Source organism: Bos grunniens, chromosome 11 (genome assembly GCF_055505025.1).
Source record: "Bos grunniens cultivar Pamir isolate PY7600 chromosome 11, Bosgru_T2T1.0, whole genome shotgun sequence".
Lineage (NCBI taxonomy): Eukaryota > Metazoa > Chordata > Mammalia > Artiodactyla > Bovidae > Bos > Bos grunniens.
Window position 1 is genome coordinate 10,583,920 of NC_141175.1, and position 19,745 is coordinate 10,603,664.

Below are 19,745 nucleotides of genomic sequence, written 5' to 3' on the forward strand. Positions count from 1 at the left end.
CGCCTCAGGTGGCAGCACACAGTAGATGCTCAGAAAGCACCTTCCATTGACCCAGTGTGTCTTTTATGGCACAGGTGTTGGCCATTAAGGCTCAACGCCCAGAGCGTAAGTGCATCCTCGTTCAAAGCATATAATCCATTTGGTGTGGTTATCAGCTGCCTTTTAGTGAATGCTGAGAAGAAAAGATGATAATAGGAAAGACATTTAAAACCCAACAGGTCTGGGGGGCACAGTCACCCCTTCGTGGTACGACGGGCTGGTTTGAAGTCGCTCAGCAGCCTGAGCTCCAGTCACACAGTCATTCCCAAAACGGGAGAGGCTGGGATGGAGGGTACCCATCACGTAAAGGAAGCTGACGTTCTGCACGCTGCCCTTTTCATACAACAAACACGTAGTCTTCTAGAATGGCTCTGGGAGGGAGGTGGGGCCTGTTCTCACGGGGCCAGGAGGAGCAGAGGCCCTCCCAGGGCCAAGATGAAAGCCGAGGGCTCTAAGTGAGGTGGCTGAGCTGTGGGGTGAGCCCTGAAGGTGAACACCGGTGCCATCCGGCCGACCGCTCAAGCAGGCGGCGGGGCCTTGCTGGGCACGGGGGGACCGGTGACACTTCACGTGAGAGGAGTATCCACAGGGCGCTGGGATGCATGTGCTGTGAACTTGCACTGCTGGCTCCTTCCTGATCAAAGGGTGACACCGAGGCGAGCTCTTTCCACAAGGAGCTCCAGGCTACAGGGGACAGAAGGGCTGGAACAAACTGGGGTGCACCAGGAGATGTGCTCCAAGGAGGATAAAATCTGTGCACTCAGCATGAAGGCGGGAGTGCAGGGCTTACAGTGGCAGCCCCTCCGAGCTGGATGTGGGTTACAGGAGGGGACAGGACCTACGTACGGGCAGTCAGGGAGCCACTCTGCTGCAGGGCTAGAGTGTTAAACAAAGCCACAGCCAGACAGGAAAGGATGCCAGAAGCCACACTATGGGCTTTGGGATCTATCCGCTTGGATGAAGGTTCTTGAACTCTGTTCTGCTCGTCAGAGTGCAGAGGCAGTGCTCTAGGCACCTGGGAGCTCGCTAACAACACAGACTCAGCTCCCTGACCTGGGGAGTCTGTTCAGAGGCCTGGGGGGTGCACCCTAGAAATCCCTGGAACCAGGCGAGCAGTGACTCTGAGGATGGGCTGGTTTGGGAACCCTGGCAGGGGGAGGAGAGCTTCAGAGGGTGGAAGCAGGTGATCAATGCCTCCGACCGCAGCACTCAGTCAGTGGAGCTGAGCAAACAGAAGAATAAATTACTGACTGTGGTTGTGGTTGAGCAGAGCTAAAACAATGACAGGCGGCCCTGTAGAGAAGGTCGGCTGGCCCTGAGCGGGGGCCTCGGGGTCAGCAGATCCCTGGGTTCTCTTCTGGCTCTGCATACTGGCCCTGCAAGGCAGGAACCCAGCCTGGTGTAGAGTGAAAATGTGGGCACCTGTGTCGAATATCTTTAAGCATTTCAAGAGGGCGACAGCAGAGCCTTGAACCCAGTGTGGGGCCCTCCAGAACGGGGGCCTGTGCCATGCGCTGGCCACACACTCGTGCAGCTGGTGTGCCCCACGTGCTGGCGCTGCACCCACTGTGCCCCGAGGGCTTTTCCAGGAGCTGGGGAAGAACTGAGCTTCAGCACTGCCATGCCCTGAGACCACTGAGCCCTGAAAGCCCTAAGAAGGTACGCCACACCTAAGGACGCACCACGCCGCTGGCATGGTGTGGCAGCGCTCCAGGGCCCTTGCAGAGGAGGCAGGGTGTTGGTGGAACCTCAGATGACAGGCCAACCCGGGTGACAGCACAGGGGGGTCTCTTCCTTGGCTGAGAAGACAGAGCCAGACCAGCTAGATGGCCATCAGAGATGGCCAAGGGAGCCCTGGTCCAGTCAACCCAGACCTGGGGAGGGGGGACTCAGGGTGGCAGGACAGGCAGGGTCCTGCTTTTGCAGAGCTCCCCTACTGCAGATGGTGACTGCAGCCATGAAATGAAAAGACGCTTACTCCTTGGAATGAAAGTTATGACCAACCTAGACAGCATATTAAAAAGCAGAGACATTACTTTGCCAACAAAGGTCTGTCTAGTCAAGGCTATGGTTTTTCAGTAGTCATGTATGGATGTGAGAGTTGGACTATAAAGAAAGCTGAGTGCCAAAGAATTGATGCTTCTGAACTGTGGTGTTGGAGAAGACTCTTGAGAGTCCCTTGGACTGCAAGGAGATCCAACCAGTTCATCCTAAAGGAAATCAGTCCTGAATACTCATTGGGAGGGGTGATGTTGAAGCTGAAACTCCAATGCTTCAGCCACCTGATGTGAAGAGCTGACTCATTTGAAAAGACCACAATGCTGGGAAAGATTGAAGGCAGGAGGAGAAGGGGACGACAGAGGATGAGATGGTTGGATGGCATCACCGACTCAATGGAGTCGGTGGAGTTTGCGTAAACTCTGGGAGGTGGTGATGGACAGGGAGGCCTGGTGTGCTGCAGTCCAGGGGGTCACAAAGAGTCAGACGTAACTGAACTGAACCGAACCCTGTAGCAGGGGTCAGGGACATGCCACCAGGTTACAGGAGCCATGGCTGACGAGGGGCGAGTGGGAAGACTCTCCACGCTCCCCCAGGAAGTGCTGTTCCCCCTGGGAGCTGGGGATGGGGGGCAAGGAGGGGCTCTGGGGTAACTCCTAAGCAGCAGGAGGTCTGGCTGAGGAGAGGGGCTTGGAAGGAGGTGGGGGTGGCTAGGGCCTGAAGCCGGCTGAAGAGAGCGTTTTGGGGTCACTGCATGCAGGGCCCTGCACAAGTTCTGACTTTACCCTGAAGAGTTTTAAGCTGAGAAGGGATAAGCTCCAATTAATAACTTTAGAAGATTACCTCCCTATGGGAAAGTGAGGGGGAAAAATTGAGATGTACTGTAGATGGGAAGAGAGCAGCCAATTTTTATGAGGGTTTTCATGGAACTGCAAGCAGTTATGCAGCACCTACTATGTGCAGACTCAATGCTTCCCACCCAAATCTCCTGCTGTGATCCTCTAAACAGACAGTTTCAGGGGGATTCTATGGCCCACAGAACTTAAGAAGTGTAGATCAGAGAATCAAGCTGCCTGGCTCTACAGCTGCCCCATCCACAAGGACTTCTCCGTCCAAGCTTGCCTGCCTTTCGAGGGCATCAGATTTTGCCTGGCTGACCCCATCCTGCAGACTGCGGCCCCCTTCCCTCTGCCCCCACCCTGGGACCTGGTTCTCTTTCCCCCTCGCAGATGGCCCTTCCTGGCTCCTCTTCCACTTTGTGGGGCCTGCTGTTGGCAAGGGTTTGGTTTAGCTCTCTTCTCACTCCACGCACTTTCCCTGGGCAGCCTAACCAGCACCTGTGCCCTGGTCTGAGCCGTCCTCACACACCAGCCACCTCTCCAGACACTCCTGTCACTCCTGTCTCCACCAGAAAGCGAGAAAGTTGTGATTCTCTGGGTCTGCCTCGGCCTGATCCTTCGTCTACCCTGCTCCCTCCTCCTGCGGTCTCCACTTCCTCCTTACTTCCTCTCCAAACTCCTGTTGGTCCTTTAAGACTCTGAGCATCCTCGTTTGGTAAAAACCCTTCCTGGGCTTGTCCTGGGGGGGACTGGGTGCCTGGATGTCCTCTCTCACTCTGGTTGTCTCAAGACACGTCAAGGAAAAGGCCAACTCTCATCAAGTTGGTACCCCATTTTCTAGGACAGGTTCTTCCCCAGGGCAGACGATCACTGAACAATTAAGAGTGCTGAACAGACTCCACTGAAACCCCTGGGTCTTTTTGGACACGAACTGCTGTTGCCTCTACTATTGCATTCCTGCCTGTGGGCTTGGTCAGTTAGACTCAGAGGTCTCTAGGAGACCCATGACACCACACACCCCACTCCCTGACACTACAGAGGAAAACAGGTCGGTGTAAGAAGTCAGTGGTGGCAGTGACCAGGAATTCACAAGGGAAAAAAGAAAGAAAAGGCTCTGAGCACTATACAACGGGCAGACAATGTGGGGCTGGTGCGGGTAAGTGGGAAATTCCAAGAGAATTCAAGTCACAGGCCTGACTCTTTCAGAGGCTAATTGCTCAACAGGAATCCATCCAACTGAAGTCAAGTCACCAAAAGCTTCAGCTCTGGTGGCTGATAGCCACCAGGTGGGGAGGGGGTTTTAGGGCAGCAATCTGAGCAGCAAGAAGACCCCTGGCCAGAGAGGGCTGAAGGGAGGAGACCCCACATAACAAACAGCTGCTTTGGCATCATCACTTCTCTGGTTACTGGACGCAGGGAGGAAGGGGCATGGGGACAGGAGGCCACAAAGGTACATCAAGGTCTCCTGTTAAAGAGAGTGGACAGTTCGGGCTGAGGGGACAGGGCACCCGTGGTTTAAATCCAACGAAGGAGGAGTGACCCAGGGGCTCGGTGTCAGATCAGCCTGGAAGTGAGGATGGGCAGGACTGGCCCAGTGGTCAGCTGAACCTCGGAGCGCAACGAGAGTCTTAATTCCTCAGCATCTGGTGGGAGCCCATCTGCCAGGCACTGGGCTGGGTTCCTCCATGGACATCACCTGCCTGATCCTCTCAGCAAGCTTTTTAGGTAGGAACAATCACTGGTAGGTCTTCCAAGGCAAAGCTGACAGAGAGTGAGCCAGAATTCATGCAAAGGTGGGTCCACGAGTCCCCTGGGGGTCACCACCAGCATCTCAGAAGTCACTCTGATGGACCATCTTCACCATCCATACACAGGCTGAGATCACTCAACCAGGAAACTGGGGTCCACCTGGGAAAGCGATGGTGCCGGGGACCCAACCTCTCTGCCACTTGCTAGCTCAGTGACCCTGACGACTGGTCACAGTCAATCTAACTTGGTAACAAGGGAAGAGCTACATACAGACGTGGACAACCAATGGCCCAACCATCTACCTGGGAAGGCAGAGCAGGTGCGGCGGTGAAGACTACCAACCCCAGTGTCCAGCCGACACAGGTTCAAATCCCAGTGCCAGCAGCAGGAGATGGGTGCCCTTCATCATGGGCAGGCTGCCTCCCAGCACACAGATGCAGGCAGAGCCAACAGTATAGAACCAGGACGCACTGAGCGCATGGGAGCACAACTCCTATCTTGATTTCTTCCCCTTCCTGCTTCCCTGGCATTAAGTCCCACTTATGAGGGCCTTGGGTCTCCCCTGGTGGCTCAGAGGGTAAAGAATCTGCCTGCAATACGGGAGACCTGGGTTCGATCCCTGGATGGGAAGATCCCCTGGAGAAGGGCATGGCTACCCACTCCAGTATTCTTGCCTGGAGAATCCCATGGATAGAGGAGCCTGAGGGGCTACAGTCCATGGGGTCGAAAAGCGTCAGACATGACTGAGCGACTAACAGTTGCACGAGGGCCTCAGCACAGGACTATGACAGCGCATCTGTACCTTCCCTCTGTACTAGAAGGAAATCTGAGCCCCGCTCCGCCCATGGTTGCCAGGCGCTGCCAGTTCTCCGGTTCTGGCCCATCCCTCCTCTCTGCTCTGGTCTTGGTGGTGGTCCCAGCACTCACACCCTGCAGCCTCACCCGCTGCCTTTGGTCCTCCCCTCCCCACTCTCATTCCTGCTTTGGGGCTTTGCACTTGCTGTTTCCTCCTGTGGGAGGCACCCCGCCTCCCCTGTGGCTCTCCCATCACTTCCCCATTCTGCAGAGCCCTTCCAGCTCTGTAGGACTGTCGATCTGTTTACACGCCACCAGAATATGATCTCCGTGGTGCTTTCTACCACATCCACAGTGTCTACAACTGTGGCCGGCACACAGCGGGCATTTAAGAAAACATTAGGGAGAACCGTACAAGATCACTCAATGCTGCTGAAAAAATGAATGACTCTGACTCTGACCTGCAATTAGAGATCACTGGGGAGGGCTTCCCACTGTCTTTTCATCCCTGGGGCTGGGCTGGGTAATAGTTTGGAGAATGTGACTATTTCTGATTCATGAATATTTTTATGCAAACAAGAATTACATTCATCATGGCACTGCTTACAAAGCCAAAAATCTTGAGTCAAATTAGAGATCAAATAGGGGACTACTTAAAAAATTATTGTACAGCCATTTGATAAAATGTTTTAGTCACTTGAAATATTTTAGAAGACTAATAGCCTGGGCCCATGCCCATTACCATAGCCATCTACTGAGAAAAAATATATAAAATCCTTATTTTTACACTTGGAATTGTAATCAGTTAACCCAACACTCTGTGGCTTATTTCCCATAACCTGATTGTCTAATGAGATTGAAGGAATGCCTGACTCATGACACTGGGGGTTACTGGAGGAGGAAAGAAAGAGCCAGGCACTTCAGTAGATCATGGCACTAAATGCTCAGGTGTTCCGAAGTACCTAAGCCTAGGGGAGTTACAAGAGTTGGTACTCGATGGCATCAAACAAAGCTGAGAAGTCTGTGAACACGATGCTGGCTGGGGCCCCCACAGACAGCAGTTTCACTGGAGTCATTTCAATGGACCCCAAGCTATTGATCACTTTGTGATCCCTCCAGACCACTCTCTATTGATCTAGAAGAGTATGCTTTAGATTTTAAGTGCATTCATAAAGATTACCAGCAGACCAAGGAGAAGCAAACCCAAGAACTCATGAAACTGGCTCTATCTTGGGGGTCACCTAGAGATGAAGACCCTCGGCTATCATCCCCAGTAGGTTCTGGACCACTGGCACAGGGCACTGACCATTAGAGGACAACAATTTCTGCCTCTTGACTCAAATGATGGATCATGATCCCAAAATCTGTTCGGTCACTGGAGAATTCCAACTAGAACAGCCCTTGAATCCTGGGGGAGCTTTACCAAGCTCCCTACCCTGGCCCCTGCCTCCAGGACAGCCCAGAGGAGACCAGGTACACCCCGAGAGCCATCATGTCTGTCTGCAGGGGCCCTGGCTGTTCTGTAACAAATAGGTCAGCATCACACGTGCTGCCGACAACAGCTCCTGATAAATAGAGGCTGAGGGAAATTTCATTTTTCTCCCCCAAGTCAGTCTTTGGCACCTTATTCAATTAACATGGCCACTAAGCCGCAGACAGCTCCATATAAAAGCCCTTCAGTTATAGAATACATTTTATTATGTGACAATAGTTGCCAGTACGATTTATTTCCTTTGATGGGATTCTGCTTTTTCCTTGTTAATTTAAATCTGTATTTTCTCGTGCTGATTCCAGGTCTGTGTGAATTTTTAAAATGTTGCTATTAATCTTCTGAACCCAGTGGCCACATGTAATGAAGATGGTCCTGCCCAGGCAGCCACGATGCCCGCTCTCCTCTCAGACCATCAGAGGGCAGCGCCGAGGGGCCAGTGGCTGCTGGAACGGCAGAGGCAGCCTCGTGGTTAGAGATGGATGCTACTTTTATGTCCCACCCCCTACACGCACCCTTGCAACCAATGCACTCTGTGATGTTAAAATCACAATTGCCATTGTTTTCTGCTGTATTTTAAACTAAGACTACCTTCTGGCAGCAGTTTTCCGAGTGTGCTCTGGGGACCTCCGGGGGCTCCTCAGACTCAGGGAGTCCACCGGGTCACTGCTACTTTCATAATAATATGACATCACTGGTCTTTTCCCTGCTTATCCTCAAAAAGTGAAAGTGAAGTCGCTCAGTCGTGTCCAACTCTTTGCAACCCCATGGACTGTAGCCTACCAGGCTTCTCCATCCATGGGATTTTCCAGGCAAGAATACCGGAGTGGGTTGCCATTTCCTTCTCCATCCTCACAAGTAGGCAGAAAAAATTTCCAGAAGCTGTGTGACTCGTGAGGCTGTCATCACTCTGGTGTTTGCATAGGTAGTCTCATGTTTTACATTTTTCTGAATTTTAATTTTTATAAGGTAAATATAGACAAGGCTTCTCTGGTGACTCAGTGGTAAAGACTCTGCCTGCAATGCAGGGGATGCAGGTTCAATCCCTGGGTTGGGAAGATCCCCTGGAGAAGGAAAATCCCATGGACAGAGGAGCCTGGTGGGCTACAGTGCATGGGGTGGCAAGAGAGTCGGACATGACATAGCAACTAAATAATGACAACAATAAATACAGATATATATAACCTACACAAACAAAAGTTAGTCTTAATTCTCAATTTGTTTTTCCCCAGCAAGAGGGAATCCTCAGTTTGTAAGACCTTGGGACTTCTTGGGCAGTCCAATGGTTAAGACTTCACCTTCCAAGGCAGGGGGTGCAGGTTTGATCCCTCATCAGGGAGCCAAGATTCCACATGCCTCAAGGCCAAAAAAAAAAAAAAAAAAAACAACCCAGAACATAAGCAACAGAAGCAATATTGTAACAAATTCAATAAGCTTTAAAAATGGTCCACATCAAAACAAACAAACAAAAGTCCTAGACCAAAAGGTTTGAAAACTACTAATACGGGATAATGTGTTAACCATAACTCTACAGAAGACTCAACATCCGGCCAGTGGGGCGGAGGCAGATGTCTGGTTGTACGACCTCTGGGTCAGAATGTTCCCCAGACATAAGCCTCCTGAGTCAGAATGACAAGGCTACTCTAGATTTTTAAACAGCATTTCCCCCAGTGGACATAGGTTTGAGCAAACTCTGGGTTCTGCAGAGAGACAGGGAAGCCTGGCGTGCTGCAGTCCATAGGGCAGCAAAGAGCTGGACACAACTGAGTGACTGAACAACAACAATCCCCTCCATAATGAGAAGTATCATTTGCTTACTCACTTTCACTGGTATAAAGAATTGTTAGCTGAAAATACTTAAAAGAACGAAAAAAAATTCAAACTAGGAGGGTGAAATGATACATGTCTTAAAAATATAACAGTACTACATGACTTGTAGGGCCAGTGACAGCTCCAGCTAGCCTCCGGTCACCAAGGGTCTACAAAAGCTAACGAGAATAGAGAAAGGTAATGAAGATTCGGAAGATGAGTCATTCAAATAACGAGTGCCCAGGAGAGATGAGGGGAGGAGGCATGCACACAGCCGGCCCTTTGGCCAATACCCAGTCTACAAATACATCTCCTTGTGAGGGCCTGTAAAAAAAGTGTCACACAAGAGGAAAAGAACATTATTTCTGGGAAAAAAATTTCCTGTAGGATGTAGAAAAAGCTATCTGCATTAGAAATAATGCAGAAATAAAATCCCTCAAAACTAAATCAGCAGCATCATGGATAAACCCCTGCCCCTCTGGAGTTTCCAGAATGCAGAGAAAGAAAGAAAACAAAGATGATCATGATGAGGAAAAATTTGATAAATGTGGAGAACAAAGACCAACCTAAACATTCCAGGTATTAGAAAGAAATTAGAACAATTAAAAGTGAAAACCAAAAAAAAAAAAAAAAAATACTGAAAACTTGCCTGATTAAAAACCAACCAACCCACAAACAACAAAATATAGAAGCCAACATGGCTTCCAAGATTCTAAGCAAAAATCAATAAAGAGACTCAGAGCTAAATAAATCCCGATTTCAAGACTATGTAACTTCAAGACTTAGTGTAAAGCTATGGTAATCAAGACAGTGTGGTACTGGCATTAACACAGACATAAAGATCAATAGAACAGATAGAGAGTCCAAAAATAGACCTACACATACACGATCAACTGATTTTCAATAAAGGTGCCAAGACAATTCAGTGGGGAAACAAACCTTTCCAGCAAATGGTGCTGGAACAATTGGATAGCCACGTGCAAAGAGAACAAAAAAGAACCTGGACACTTACCTCACCCCACACACATACATAAAATAACCCAAGAGATTCACAGAGATTCCAGAAAAGAGGAAGGTATAAATTATTAAGTCCAGGCCCAGGATTTGATACTTTTTATTTAAATGCATCTCGACTGGCCAGGTGTAGAGTGGCCTCTTGTCAAAGAAAAGAGAGGAGAAAATCGTTGTGAACTTAGGTTTGGCAAAGACTTCTTACACAGGACACAAAAAAGCACAAACTATTTTCAGATGATATACAGGACTTCACCAATACTTAAAACTCTTGTTATTCAGAGGGCGCTATTACAGAAATTGAAAGGCAAGCTAAAGATCTAAAGAAAATATTTGTGAACACGCATCTGACTTATAACTAGGATACATGCATAACTCTTACAGCCTAAGAGAAGACTAACAAGCCAGTTCTAAAAAGACCATATGATTTAAACAGACATTTCACTAAAGAAAGTACACAAATGGTTAATCAGTACATGAAAAAATGTTCAGCATTACCAGTGAGTTATTAGGGAAATGCAGATTGAAACCACAATGAGACATTACTACATGTCTTCTAGAATGACAAAAATTAAATAGACCAACAATATCAATTGTAGACAAAGCTAATGAGCAATTAGAACTCCTATGTGCTGTTAGTAGGAATGTAAAATAGTACTATCACTTCAGAAAACAGTCTGCAATTTCTTAAAAACTTCAACATACCCTTAGTACAAGACAGCCATTACATGGATAGATTTTCACTCAAGAGAAGCAAAAGCATATGTCTTTACCAAGATTCCAATACACAGGTACTGGGCAGCTTTATATGTAAAAGTGAAGAACTAAGAACAAGCCCAATGTCCAGTAACAAGTGACGGGATAAACATGTTGCGGTCCAGCCATATGATGGATACTACTCAGCAATCAAAAAGGAACTGGTGATACCTGTAAGATGGATAATCTCAGGATGATGATGCTAAGCAAAATAAGAAAGACAAAAAGGAATCCACATGGTATGATTGCATTTGTATAAAATTCTAGAAAATGCAAACTAACCTCTAGGGTTAGAAAGAAGATCTGTTGCTGGCCGAAGAGAGGATATATTACTAAGGAGCACAGAGAAACTTTTGGGGGTGGTGGATATAGTCACGATCCTGATTTTGGTGATGGTGTCACGGGTGTATACCTACCTATGTCAAAGCTCATCAAGTTATACTTTAAATATGTACACTTTATTGTGCATCTAGTATATTTCAGCAAAGCTGAAAATATTTTCCTGATCTTAGAAAAAAAAATACCTAGAGAAGCCAATGGGGTTCACAGTATTCCAGAAAGGGCAGTAAACAGAGACCCATGATGAATCCCAGCAAACACTGGAGGTGACCTCACACCTTTCCTGTTACACGACATGCTGAAGGCTGGGAAGCCACCGAGTCAGGAAGGGAAAGAATGCGCAACAGATGAAACAGTTCTGAACCCCGGGTTGTCTTTTATATGTGAACATGACAACAAAGAAGATCATGCCCCTTTCCCTGAAAGAAATACATTAAAACATGCTCCAGGTGATTCAAAATTAAGACCTAAGAATGGAGAAGTAATGGGACAAAAAGACCAACGTTTATTCCCTCCCTCTGGAAACCTAGCCTGAGGAAACAATCTGAAACATGAGAGATGACTTGCTTAAGATAGAAACAGTAAAATAACGTTCACTGACATTTTTGCAGGGCTTACCCTGCACAGGCATCATGTGATCCTGCTTGAATCCTACTACCAGGCGCTGAGATCATTTCTACCGGACAGAAGGTCTCAGAAAGGTTCAGCAGCTGGCCTGAGGGGGCACAGCTTGGATCTGAACCCTGATGGAGCAAATTACAAAATTCAGCTCTGAGTCACAACGCTCTACTTAAAAACTGGAAATAACATTATAAGATGTCAGAATGCTTTACAGACTTAAAATGATGTTTCCAGGTTTTCTGGGTGGAACTGGGGGATGGTTCTTAAGACATGATGCTAAGTGAGGAACTCAGGCGCAGGTTGTGTGGGAGAATGATCTTGGCTACAGCAAGAGGCAGAAAGTGGATCCTTGGGGTGGTGTCTATAAGAGCAGGGAACTGGGAAAGTGTTCATACGATGCTAGCGGGACACACCAAGGAGGAGTGAGCTGGATGTTTTTATACTAACGTTAACGTGGTCAGATCTCAAAGACATGGCTGTTAGGTTGAAATAAAAGGGAACAAAACGAAAACCAAATTGCAGAATGACATATACGAAAACCACTACAAGAATGACATCTTCCTACAGGCAACAGATATACACATGCCCCAGGACGAAAATGACCTGGAAGGACGTGCCTGCTCAGAGCAGCGATGGCCCTGGGCTCACGGCAGGACTATGCCCATGGTGTAGATGACACAAATCACTGTCTGAGGTCAGAGCAAAGACTTATTCTCCTTGCTTTTCATATATTTTATGTTAATTTTTTCAATGAGAAATTATTTTCCTTTTTATCAGAAAACAAAGACGGCAGACAATAGGAGAATTCTGCAAGAGCTGCGGTCTACAGAATCGTCCTGCACGGCACTCGGTGCTAACGTGGCTGCTGGGGGACAAGGACCAGAGACAATGCGTGCAAAAGACAGTCACAGCACGGGGGTAGGGATGGAGGAAGAATGTATTATGCAAAAGCCAGGGATTGAGCTAAGGTGGGTAGGGGAAAAGAAACATGGCAAACGGCTAAATGAAATTCCACTTTATTCCTGCAAAACACCACTGGGAAGAAGTCATCTGTGACACACAGCTTCTGTGCCAGGTGTAAGGACGTGCTTAATGAATGCCATTTAATGAAGAAAAAGGCTCTTATAGAACACCTGGCACAAGCGGGGTGAGGGAGTCACAGGAAGGGGGACCTTGGCCGCACCTGCTGGCATTTTAATAAGCACCTTCTCGAGCGTCCGCTCTCCAAGGCTGGTCAGCGGTGTCAGAACCAAGGTCCCTGACCACTGCCCACACTCGCTGACAGTCTGGGGAAGCTGATTTCTTAAGGACCATATGCTCAGGTAACGGAGCGTCCAGGAAGGTAATTAAAATGAATCATTTTCAGCTGGGAGGGCCTGGCCAGCATGCACAGCCTCCTCGAAGACTTCACAGGTAGAATCCCTGCACCAGGTCCCCTGTGCTTCCAGACCGAGATCCTGAGTTACCATTCAGATCCATGCAGACCCAGGGAGGCGAGAAAACGCTGCATTTTCTTGTAACTAGGTTCTAATAAAATAGAGAGTCAGCTATTTTAATGACCTGGGCCCTAGGATATTTTTAGGTGAGGTGATTTTTTTCTGCCTCACTGACTTTGAAGTCAACCTCAGAAAGTGCAAAGTTTACTACCCTTTCTATTGATGAGACCTTTTGCTTTCTTTCTTTTTGTAAATGACACCAGCGAAGTCAAGTGAGGTTTTATAAAAACCTAACAATGGACCTATTTCCTCTGCAATGACAATTCACCATCTCAAACTTTCCATGCCCAGACCTGAAACTTTAATTCCAAATACAGCCAGTAAATTGATGCCATCCAAGGGGATACAGACCATGGGGTCCAGAGGCACCTGGAGGTGCTAGAATTGATATGCTGTGACCAACACAGAGCACCGGTTTTTAACTGAGCTCCTACTCTATGTCCCAGCACTGTGTTTGGCTCTTGAGAGGTTTTTTTTAAATGAGAAGTGCCTATTACTAAATGAAAGAAGCCAATTTGAAAAGACTACATGCTGTATGATTCCAACTCTACAACATTCCGGAAAAGGCAAAACTATGGAGACTGGAAAGAGAGCAGTAGTTGCCAGAGGGGCCACGGGGAGAGATGAACAGGAAGAGCACAGAGACTTTTTAGGGCAGTGAAAATACCATTTATGACAATATAACGATTAACATATGTTGTTATACGTTTGTCCAAACTCATGGAAGGCACAGTACCAAGACTGAACCCTAAGGTAAACTATGGTGATTACACAGTGACAGCGTAGGTTCCTTTTTTAAAAATAAAAAGGAAACAGCCATTCTGGTGAGTGACATTGATCATGGAGGAAGCTAGATGTGGGCATGAAATCCCTGTATCTATTTTGTTGTAAAGCTAAAACTTCTTTAAAAAATAAAGTCTTTTAAAAATGATTTTAAAAAAACCCCAAACCCAATTAAGACTCATCATTCCCTTTTAGATGTATCTGTAAGTAAACTGAAGCACACATATAAATTCCCTCTATCATAAAGTACGCGCGTGATCAGTTGCTAAATCGTGTCTGACTCTTTTGCAACCCCGTGGACTGCAGCCCGTCAGGCTTCTCTGTCGGAATTCTCCAGGCAGGAATACTGGAGTGGGTTGCCATTTCCTTCTCCAGGGGATCTTCCCGACCCAGGGATCGAACCGGAGTCTCCTGCATTGGCAGGCAGATTCTTTATCACTGACCCACCAGGGAAACCCCTCTATCATAAAACTTAAAAATTCTAAATATCACAAGATATACAAATAGAAAACTATAAGGCTACATGCTTCAATTTTAAAACAATGGCATAAAACAAAACAAACATTTGTTCAGCAACTACCACACACCAGGCCTTCGACTAGGCCCTGTGAAGTACCCAGGGACGTGGGAGTCGTGGCGTTACCTGCCAAGTGGGAGGAATGTGGTGGGGGAGAAAAGGCTGGAGCAACGAACAGCAACAGCAACTCAAGAGTCAAGACAATGACCTAAGACTTGTGACAAAGTCAGAGACGGGCAACAGAGCCTCCTGCAGTGAGACAAGTGAGGCATCATTTCTGACTCAGGGTTGGAAGTGGCTTCCTGGAAGCAGGGGACCACTGAAGGCTTTGTTCCTAGAATCACTTGTGACTACGACAGTCACCCCTTACTGAAAACTTGCACTATTCTTCATGCTTCTCACTCACCTTGAATCTTCACAACCCAGGGGAGGTTCTACTGGTAGGAAGAAAGAAGGTTCAGAGAGGTTAAGGAATCTGTCCAAGGTCACACAGCTAAAGGAATTGACTGAGTGGGATTTGAGTTCATGCTTTTTCCACTCTGCCATGTTGCTTTACCGAGACGGCAGAAGCACAGAAGTATAAATGCAGACTTGTTCATTTTCCATTCAAGCAACCCATTTGCCATGATCAGTATAACTTCAACCTACCAACTTGACGGTATAATGAGTTTTCCTCGTGGACGACAACCGACACACGCACAGACACACGCACCCTCCAACCAAATCACTCTGCAGTGGACCAGGAATAAAGGGCTGCCTCTGCAAGACTAGGGAATTTCAGTTCCAAACTCCCCAAGTTCCTAAACGCATAACTTTAAAGTATGTGCAGCTCGACAGCATATGGCAAATCAATTACTAGTTTAAATCTTAAAACAAAAACATGGCAAGTGTGGTGCAGAAATAATCAAGAACAACGGTTCAGTTTACATTACAGTGGGCCACTAGAGTTTTGAATACAATTAATCATCATTCCAGGCAATGGGAAGCCATATTGACACTTATTCCTAATTTGAATATTTAATTAGGGTGAAGTTCTTCATCAAATTATCGCAGAACTGGGAGAAAGCCTGGAAGACTTACACAATTACTATCTTAACCCCTTCCCAGCTGCTCACCTGTGAGCGCAGCTCTGTGGGGGAGCAGGCCTGTAACCAGCCTGATGCTCTGGGAACTCGCTGGGGATGCTGGCGATCAAGGCTGAAAGGGGCTGGATGGGGACAACAGAAAGGTCTCAAGGGGACTGGCTGCTTGTGCCCAAAGGAAACTTGGAAACAAACCCTGGACCAAGACAGAAAGTCACACACATGGGTGCCCACCGTGTGCCCAGCATGGCACTTCCGTGTGTCTTCCCATTTGGTTCTCACAGCAATCCTGCAGAGAAGGCGTTCTTGTCCCCATTTTACAGACAAGGAAACTGAGGCTCAGAGGAGTGATGTAACTTACTCAACATGACACTGCTTCTGAGTAGTCTCAAGGCCGAGTTACTCATCACTCAGGCATCCCTACCTTGTATTCCTCAAAAGTAACAAATAGGACACTTAATGGTTAACAAAAATGTATTTAAAGCTGCATTGTTTGGCATTGTTGGTTTTCTGCATCCTGCAAATAAATCAGAGGGGAAGGGCAACAGACCCAGGCCTCCTCAAGCAGCAATCTAAACTTCAACTCTTGGATTCAAAATGCATCCCTGAGCTCCCCAAGCTGGGACATCACTCTGCCACTATGGCCAGCTGCTCAGGAGCCGGACAAAGGGATGGGTAGCAAAGCTTGAGGAAGCGGCCTTGAGTTGTTGCCCATCCTGCCCCCTCCCTCCCACCCCGACCCTGCATAAGGGGGCCGTGCCAAGGTGGTCACTGTGGAACACCACTGGTGTCAGGCCAGGGGGTGAAGGTTGGTAATGGGACAAGAAAATGTGAATCTGGTTTTTTTCTTTTGAAATGGCAGTGGCTCAGCAATAGCCTTTATAACTACCTATTGGTTTGGCCAAGAGAATTGCATTTCCTTAAGGTCTTCTTTTCACTGTATGAAAAAGACTTAAGACATTTTGTGGGCACCATGCGTTTCTGCGTGACCAAAAGTAACACGTTTTTCCGTGCAATCTCCCCCACGGCCCCTGGAACGGGGACAAAGGCTCACTTCGTACCCTGCACTTGGCCGTGGTGGGTCCAGAGATCTTTCTGCTTCCAGACTCCACAGAGGAGCTTGGGTGGGGGTGGGCGTCCTGATGGTTTCTGATTAGCAGGTCTCTTCTAAAAGCTGGAGATGGGTTCGCTTACCCTCTTGTGGACGTGGATGTGGCCAGAGTTTCATGGGCAGTGGCCACTTCCGGCAGGAAGGGAAGAGCTGGCCATGCAGCCCCCTTGCCCAGCCCCCCTGCCCAGCCGAGCGGGCAGCGGGAAACCCAGGATCCAGAATGTCTCCTCGGCGCCTGCTCCTTGCGGGAGCAAATGGCGTCGGGAACTTTGAAACTTTCCTTTGTATATTACATTAATCCATATAAGAAAATCTCTTTTAATGAGGAGTGATGTAGTTACAAACTCTCCAGAGCCATAATTAGAGCAAACTAATTGAAGTTGTGTTTTGACACACTTTCCAAATTCACGGGTGCCGGATGACATATTCACAACAGAGCTGCTGCACAACCATGGCGACGGCAAAATCATTAGGCTAATAACACTTATTTGCATTCTTCTCATGCCGGCAGCTCTCCCTTAAATACTGTTTCTGCTATTGCTCCTTTACTGTAAGTTTCCACGGAAAGATATTAACAGTAATTATTAGTCCTTTAGTGGAATTTTAATGTTAAAGAATAACAGCCTGCATTAACAGACACTGAATGCCAACACCTCTCCGTAACCACGGCTGGACGGTCTGGGGGCTCAAGCTGCACCCCGACCGGATGGTGACACAGCTTCAGCACCACTGAGGGCGACCACGCAGCACCCACCCCAGTGTGACCTAAGTCCCAGCTTCGTGACAGAGCTTCAGCACCACTGAGGGCGACCATGCAGCGCCCACCCCAGTGTGAGTCTGATGGTGACACATTTTCAGCGCCATCGAGGGCGACCACGCAGAGCCCACCCCAGCGCGATCTAAGTCCCAGCTTCTCAACTATTCTGTTTCAAATGTTTGACGAGGAAAAAACAAATTTTTTTAAGTACATTAAAATGAAATAGACATTTTTTCCAAGCAGTTAAAAAAAAAATTAACAATTTACAACACGGTCTTTGGTAATAATACTAATGAATTCCAGGAGGACATGCGTTAACCACTCTGCCACCACCCTTTTTGGTGATTAAAGCCAGACTTGGAATAACCAGACCTGAGAAAGGCCAGCAGGGGTGGGGCGGGCCTGATCTGTCAATAGAGATGCCCTGTTTGCCACCAACAAAGCCAATTTTTTGGATGCTTAACTCACACACACACACACACACAGGGGAAGACTCGACAGTTCTAAATAATGGTTATTAATGACTCCCGCCTCTAGACTGACAAATTACTTCTGAAATTTAGAATCGGAGAGGTATAAAGAGTGCAGGGAACATGACAGGAAATGCCGGCAGCACGGAGCTCCTGCTTCCTCCATGGGGTGGGGTGTCAGGGGTGGGGGAAGGCCAGGCCCTGGAAAACAATGAGGGGCAAAGGCCGCCTCTCTGGGCCTTCAGAGGTCCTGCCAAGGCTATGACCACAGCCATCCCCTGCCTGCACCTGGGTTGGTAACCAGCATCTCACCTCCCAGGAATGTGGTAACAGGGAGATGAGACCTGGTCCCAGACCTGATCCTCCTGCCCACATGCCAGCATCAACAGGTCATGCCAGTGGCCCCCTCAGTGTATCCTTAGGGATGGGCTGGACAGTCACTTGGATTCTGGGCTTCTATAAATAACTTGGGATCAAGAAAAACACCCACCATGTCATTTGTTTTGTGAAATTCAAGAGAAGACGGAGGCAGAGGGTGGCACTGTCTTAACTAAAAATGGGTGCTTGTGTAGCATTTCAAAGTACAGTAGCCATACATTTCGGAACATATGTCTAATCTCAAATGGGGAAGGTTTAGTTGAATGAAGAAAACGCTTTCTTAGAAAAATGTTGAACACGGTACTCCCTGAAAGCTGGGAGTTTTTGGTTTCTGAAACTACCATCCTTAGACCAATCTGCTATTTTTCAAGTCACTGATTACTCGACAAGCAAAAGAGAGGGGGGTAAAAAAAAAAGGGTGGGAGGAAATCTAACTTTCATAGCTGCAGCAATGTTCCAAATCATGGTATTTATGCACTACTTTAAGTTTTATTACACTTGAACCCTGAAATGCCAGAACACCTACCTCCATTACAGAAGGAAAGAACCAAGCTGGGGACTCGGGGCACCGCACGTCCATTCCAGATGATCTCGTCTCATCTTATAAACTGAAATATTTAAAGAGTCTCTAAACTTCACTGACCTTGCTTTTAAAAACAAGGAACATATGGGCACTGCGAGCTTTTCATCTTCTTCCAGCCTACTAAAATATCCGCTTCTCCAAAATTCAAGGGGAGCGAGCCTGCCAAAACTCAGATTCTTGAAAGGCCCCGTGTGCGTGAGAGCACGGGGAGGACAGGCAGGGGCCCGGGGCGGAAAACAAACCCTCATAAAGAACCCAAGGCGCGTTCTTCCCCCTCTTGCCCACTCAGTGTCAAAAGCTGCGGAAAACAAAGTGAAACGAGGACTAATCGGGTGGAGGAATGTGGGCCCTGGTCCGAAGCTCTGATGGCTGGATGGCTGGGTTTTGGCCTCGGCTGTGCCACTGGCTGCAGGGGACGCTGAGGTGGGGAGGGCTCTGAATGCCAAATGAGGCTCCCTGAAGGCAGGGACCTGGGCTCCCATCCTGGCTCCTCTCCATCCTAACCCTCTGCCCTGGGGTAAGTCGCCATCTCACCAAGCTTTGGGTTTCTCATTTCTCAAGATAAGGACATGTTTGTTCACCCCACTGCATGGCTGTAAAGATTGGAACGATTAAACACAATATGTAGTGTTTACTCAATGCCTGGTACTAGATGCGCCCCCCTCCAAGAAAAAAAAAGAAAGAAAAAACCCTGTAGCTGAAATAATAATGATGGTGGTGATAATTGTATTTATTCTGATAATTATTAATATTATTATTCAACTGGAAACAAAACATCTGCTGCTCAGAAGGGAGTTCAAGTTGAATGCCACCCTACTCATGGGCAAAAGCCCCACCCGAGTAAATCCAAAGGCCTTTGAAAAGTTACTACAAGCAAAAAATTTTATTAAATACCCAAATTAATCATTGAAACCCTGTCTTGAAATAGAATAGTGGCGGGGGTGGGCAGCACATGCAGGAGTGGTGAAATACCAGGAAATTCCACTTCACACTAATTTTTACTTTGTTTAGCGGCTGGATTTACACGGAGAGACCCAGGTGAAATATTCCAGAGAGCTACCTGCAAATAGACTGTCAGCTTCCACTCTGATAAAAGGTAAAATATCCTCCTCTAAATGGTCTG

The 19,745-nt window shown here is 47.7% G+C and overlaps 1 protein-coding gene across 17 annotated transcripts in view; it reads right to left on the bottom strand.

Annotated features, from left to right (window-relative positions):
- MVB12B (multivesicular body subunit 12B) overlaps window positions 1–19,745 on the bottom strand; it is a 194,461-nt gene that overhangs the window by 83,914 nt on the left and 90,802 nt on the right. The window lies entirely within an intron of this gene.